We start from the raw sequence: 6,872 nt of genomic DNA on the forward strand, positions 1-6,872 counted from the left end.
CCCAAGAGTATTGGACCACTCTTATACAAAGTAAATTGGTTGGAAGAGCTCAGAGGGTATATGTAACGCTGGAGGAGGATCTATCAGCAGATTATGAGAGTGTGAAGGCTATTGTCTTGAAGGCCTATGAGTTAGTCCCTGAAGCTTATAGGCAACGCTTCCGAGACTTAGAAAAATGTAGGGAACAAACTTTTGTTGAATTTGCCAGGGCGAAGGAACAGTATGCTAGCGATTGGTTTAAGTCCAAGGAGGTGGGAGATTTTGAGAAATTGAAGGAGTTAATGTTGGTGGAGGAGTTTAAGAGGTGTGTCCCGGATAAGCTGAAGGTCCACCTCGAAGAGTTAAAACTCGAGACTGTTCAGGAGGTAGCCATCGCTAGTGACGAATATTGCTTGTCTCATATGAGTGAGTTAGGGGGAGTAACAACAAAGGTGAATTCTGGTTGGGTTAAGATGGGTAGGAATAATAATGCTAATCCTAATAATAATGCTAAGGTATTTAGTAGAAATAATCAGGGAAGTAATAATAATCAGGGTAATGCTAATAATAATTTTTCTCCTAACAGAGGCAATAGGCCAAATATATACAATCCAGAGAAATTGAAAACATTGACTTGCTTCTTTTGCAATAAGAAGGGGCACGTAAAGAGTATGTGTTATGCGTTTAGAAAATCTCAAAATGCTAATGTTAGGCCAGTGATGGGCGTGGAAGAGAGAGAGAGAGAACCTACCCCAACAACATCCGCTGATCAATGACTACCTGGTTGTTTTGACAGATATTTGTCCTTCGGTAGTGTCTCCTTCGCCAATTCGTCCGAGAAAAGACGAGTGCGTATTTTGCGTGATACTGGTGCAGCTCAGTCTTTGATACTAAGGGAGGCATTACCTTGTAATTTTGTACCCAAAAGTGGGGAATTTGTGTTATTGGCTGGTTTTCCTGATTCCGTAAAGTCATATGCTATTGAAAATTTTAATTTAATCTGCCCTTCCTTTGCAGGAGATTTGAAATTGGCCATAGTTGATAAATTCCCGGTTAAGGAGGTTGATGTTGTGTTAGGGAATGATGTGGCTATGAAGAATAATAATTGTCCGATATTGATAAACCCTGATAGTGAAGTAGCAGCAGTTACTCGTTCTAGTGCTAGAATTGTTGACGCTGCAGAGTCAACAATTTATGTAGATTTACGTAGTTTAGATCGTAGTGATAGCCTAGCTGTAGATCTTGGAATGTTAACGGACAAGTTAAATTGGACCACTGAAGAGCTAATCAAAGCCCAGAAAAAGGAGTTTCGGGAACTCCCTATCGAGTCAGGGGAGGTGTCTGATATGACTGGTCCCAAATTTAAGATATTTAATAATATTTTATATAGGTTGAGTAGGCCTATTGGGGTGGATAATGTTGATTATGAAATTGTGAAACAGATAATGGTTCCTTTTGGTTACAGGAAGGAGTTAATGTCATTGGCGCACGAAAGTGGTCTGGCCGGCCATTTTGGAATTCATAAAACTTCTTGCAAATTGTTAGGGAATTATTATTGGCCGAAGTTGAAGGCAGATGTAAAGAAGTTTGTCAATAGTTGTGATGTGTGCCAGAGGGTCGGTAAACCCAATCAGCGGATTCCAAAATCGCCTCTATGTCCTATTCCTGTAGTTTCCGAACCTTTTAAGGAAGTCATTATTGATGTGGTTGGACCATTACCGAAGACGCGTAGTGGTAATGAGTATATTTTGACAATCATGGATAGGATGTCTCGATATCCCGAGGCAATACCACTACGTACAATAAAAAGTGTTAAAATTGTAGATGTACTAATTGACTTTTTTACCAGGTTTGGGATGCCTAAGATTATTCAATCGGATTGTGGTTCTAATTTTGTTAGCAGGTATTTCAGAGATAAAATGGCAGAGTTAAATATAAAACATGTGACCTCTTCTCCATATCATCCGGAAAGCCAGGGAGCTCTGGAGAGATTTCATCAGACCCTGAAATCCATGGTAAAGAAATATTGTTTGATTAATGGTTCTGAATGGGATAAGGAATTACCTTATTTGTTGTTCGCTTTTCGTTCTGTCCCAAGTCAGTCTTTAGGTTTTTCGCCTTTCAGCCTTGTGTTTGGCCATTGTGTTCGAGGTCCTCTTGATGTGGTTCGTGAGTCTTGGGAGGGAGACGTCCCTGAGGTTAATTTATTGGATTATGTGTCTAATCTAGGCGATAAATTAACCAAGGCTTTGAAATTTGCGGGTGAAAACTTATTATGTAGCCAAAAAAGAATGAAGTTTTTCTTTGATAGGAGGTCCAAGGCACGCGACTTTGCGGTAGGCGATAAAGTATTGGTTTTGTTACCCTTCCCAGGGAATCCATTGAAAACTTCTTTTTCAGGTCCTTGGAAAATTTTGATAAAAGTAAGTGAAGTTAACTATTTAGTGGAGACACCTCAAAGAAGGAAACCTTTTCAACTGTGTCATGTAAATATGTTGAAAGCTTATATGGAACGAGAAAAAGTCATTCCTGTGGCAACTATTGGGAACACTGTAGATTCTGAGAACAATAACCATAATTGTTTTAATGGATGTGAATGGCGGTCGGATAATAGAAAGTCTTTGGAAAAATTTTCGGGAGTAATTTCACATTTAGGTAAGGAAGAACAAAGGTCTTTGAAAAATTTAGTATCTAATCACAAAGAATTATTTTCGGATGTACCGGGTAGGACTTCGGTTCTTGAACATGATGTAGAGGTAGGTAGCGCCACTCCTGTGAAACAATCTCCTTACAGGTTGAATCCCTTCAAAAATGAGGTTGTAGCAAAGGAAGTGGATTATATGCTAAAACATGACCTAATTGAACCTAGTCAAAGTCCTTGGTCATCACCTGTTGTATTGGTCAAGAAATCCGACGGTGATTTCAGGTTATGTTTTGATTACCGTAAGTTGAATGAGTTATCTAAATCTGATTGTTATCCATTACCTCGAATTGAGGATTGTATTGATCGAATGGGGAAGGCCAAATACATTAGCAAATTCGATTTGTTGAAAGGTTATTGGCAAGTTCCTCTTTCAAAGCGGGCAAGGGCCCTGTCTGCTTTTGTAACACCACAGGGATTGTTTCAATGTAAAGTTATGCCGTTTGGTATGAAGAACGCGGCTGCTACCTTTCAGAGGTTAATGAATACTTTAGTCCATGGTTTAGAAGGATGTGTTGTGTATATTGATGATATTGTTATTTATAGCGATGATTGGGAAACCCATTTAAAACGTATTAGGGCACTATTTGAGGTGTTGAAAAAGGCAAATTAGGTAATTAATTTAAAGAAAAGCGATTTCGCAAAGGCGAAGGTGGTATATTTGGGTCATGAGGTTGGTAATGGTAAAGTTGCTCCTAAGCAGGCCAATATCGAAAGTATTGAAAATATGGTAGTCCCTAAATGTAGGAGGGATGTCCGAAGATTCCTTGGTTTGAGTGGGTACTACTGAAGGTTTGTTAGGAATTTTTCGGATATAGCCGATCCGTTAACAAATCTCTTGAGAAAGAATGTAGCATTTGTCTGGACGAATGAAACGCAAATGGCTTTTGATAATTTAAAAAGAGTTTTAATTAATTTCCCTGTCTTGAGAGCTCCTGATTTTGACCTTCCTTTTTCTCTTGCCACGGATGCAAGTGACGTTGGTGTAGGAGCGGTGTTGTAGGAGCGGTGTTGTTGCAGAATGACGAGCAGGGAGTTTCTCATCCTGTCGCATTCTTTTCAAAAAAATTGTCCTCCGCCCAACGTAGGTATTCAACTGTGGAGAAAGAGACACTTGCGTTAATATTCGCTATTAATCATTTTCAGGTTTATCTCTCCTCCTCAGATACACCTATTAAGGTCTTGACAGACCATAATCCCCTGACCTTCATCAGCAGATACAAAAATAAAAATCAACGATTGATGAGGTGGAGTCTCATGCTGCAAGAGTGGAATTTAGAATTTTCCCACATCCCAGGAAAAGATAATATTGTTGCCGATTTTCTCTCTCGCAGCGTTGAATATTAGTTGATTGACAGAGGGCTATGCAGTTATTAAAGGTAGTATCTGTATCGCTCTAATTATGGTGTGTGTGCTGTTGAAGGGGGCACGTAGTGAGTAGAAGTAAATGTATATTTAAGATTTATTAATCATGGTTTGTTTACAGAAGACTATAATGTTCTGGGTATATGATATAGGATCTTTAAGGTTAAAAGGTGAGGGTGATCACTGGTACTTTCCAATGATTGATTAATTAGATGGGTCATGGGCTCACGGGTCTGTAGCACAACAGCCGTTTTTTAGGCGCTACAGGCTGGTGTATGAGTGGTACCCTAGACTGAGTTAAGGTTAATCTACTAAGGTTTAGAGGTGTCAGGTACGATAAGGTTTATAATAAGCTAAGAAAAGAGATAGGCACTAATCTGGTATTCTGTATTTTCAGGCTAATAATTACGCTTCATCGAGTTTGTTTGTTTGCGCAGGGGAGTCTTGTGGTGGTCTTCTCTGTGTCGTTCGGTGTGTGTGTATGTATTGGACACTATGGTGATAAGTGTGATATATAACACTGAAATAGACAGTGGTTTTTGTGATCAACATTTATTGATAGTGAGTGATGTGTATCCCTGAAAATGAACAGTGTATTGAGTGTGGAAAAGGTTATAGCTTTTGGACTATAATTACAGAACCCGGTTGTTAGTGCAATGACTCTTAATTAAGTTTATTAACGATATGAGTGATGTGAAATTTTTAGGTTGGGTACCTATTTATCAGATGGTGATGTTTTGGTTTTCTGGTTTTGGAAAGTTTACTTGTGATTAATTTAGGTTTAAGATTTTTTTTTAGTATTGGTTATATATTGCTATCCTTGTGAGCTGCAAACCTTGGTACTTGCCCCCCTCTTTCCTTTTGTTTGTCATGTTTTTGCAGTTTGTTTAATATTTAATATTTTTGAGTGTTGGTTTAATATTTCATTATGTGATAACCTGTATGTTATACTTCAAATCACTTGGGAAAAAAAAAAAAAATTTTGAATTTTTTTTTTTTTGGTTGGGTGAGGAGGTGTAACATTATTGCTTTAATTTTTCTAAATTATTTAAGTTTTTATAGATGTATAAGGTTTATTATACTGTAGACTTATTGTTTACTTTTTTTTTTGATAGTTTGTCTTTTCACTGGTGGTTATGTTAGTGTTTATAATGGACTAACGGCTGTTTTATATTTTCAAGTGGTGTGGATTACGTGGCTGCGCTCCTGCGTGAACGGAGTTTTGGAGGGGCTTTTTTTGAGGATGGTTCCTTAGTGTGTTTCTGAGCCTCCAACATTGAAGGGCACGACATTTGCTACTGGATTATATTTACTCCTCGCCATTGCAGAGCTACAGTGTGAAGCTATTTAGCTTTTTGGATATCCTTTCTCTGCAGCAAGGACCCAGATCATCTTAACATTTTGTGCACTGCCCTTGGTTCAGTAAAAGCCAAGGGGACCTCTCTGTCCCAAGGTAATAATATTTATGCCTATTTAAGTATCGCGATCACGACCTGTCAGCTGACGTCATTACTGGAGCTTGTGAAAGCCTTTCAATCAAACCAGCCATCGTCCACTAGATAGGGATATTTAGTTTGTATTTGTTAGGTTGTTCTCACTTTTCGTTGGCCTTCTCCTTTCTGGACCCTCTCTCCATTTAGTATGCATGTGTTGATGACCTTTCCGTAATTGTATAATTGTTTTCTTTTACAGGGAGTTAAGATTGAGTGTGTATCATTTATTAATGTATTATTGTGGTTCAGGTGTTATTTCTGTCTAGTTATTATGTATTAAAATTAAGGAAATTTTGGTGGTATTTTCTTTGTCCCCTTGAGTTGACTTTGCACTCGTATTGATGTTTTGGTTACTATTCCACCTTCAGTGGATTTAGTACTGTATGATGGTGAATACTATTTGAAAAGTGTAGTGTTTTGTGTGGTGGTCAAAGCCAGCCATCACAATATATATATATATATATATATATATATATATATATATATATATATATATATATATATATATATATATATATATATATATATATATATATATATAAGAATTTATGTATAATTGTTCTGTATGTATATAATTGCTATGCATATATATTTATTTGTTTATTTATCTATTTATTTATTTAGTTCCCAGTTCTTGCACCCCCTTCATTCTTGCACCCCAGGCGTCTGCCTAGTTTCGCCTTAAGGACGAGCCGGCCGGGCCCTCTCATCACGGTATAAATACTCACTCTCCTCCACTATTTATGGAGAGGGAGAGACCAAATATTCATACGTTGGTAATAACGCTCAAAGTGACAGGATATATATATATATATATATATATATATATATATATATATATATATATATATATATATATATATATATATATATATATATATATATATACATACACACACCATAGTTCCCATGGATACTACCGCTACACTTGACACGCCGCATTTGAGAATTACCCTTGCTTCTACAAGTACCAAAATTAAAAACGACACTGAAATAGCACTCTGCTAACCAAAAAACAGTATCTCTCAGGGTACTCTTTTGCTCTCATTTCCTAACCGCGGTATTCTCTGACTATGAGTAGTGCTTAGTGCTGCCACTAGCAAAATCAGGTGATTTTGGAATTTACACCAAGGAAAAAAAAATATTGATAATTAGAAAAAATAAAGTAAAATATAAACCAAAAATACACGCTGTCACTAATACAAAACCATCGTAGTGGAACTCCTTCTGTCAGAGAGTTAAACATTTATCAGCTGTTATAAATGGTGTGGCATAGCTAGAATGCACTATCAAGAAGTCAGCGCATACCGCGGATAGAAAATGAGATGAAAAAT

Source organism: Palaemon carinicauda, chromosome 29 (genome assembly GCF_036898095.1).
Source record: "Palaemon carinicauda isolate YSFRI2023 chromosome 29, ASM3689809v2, whole genome shotgun sequence".
Taxonomy (NCBI): domain Eukaryota; kingdom Metazoa; phylum Arthropoda; class Malacostraca; order Decapoda; family Palaemonidae; genus Palaemon; species Palaemon carinicauda.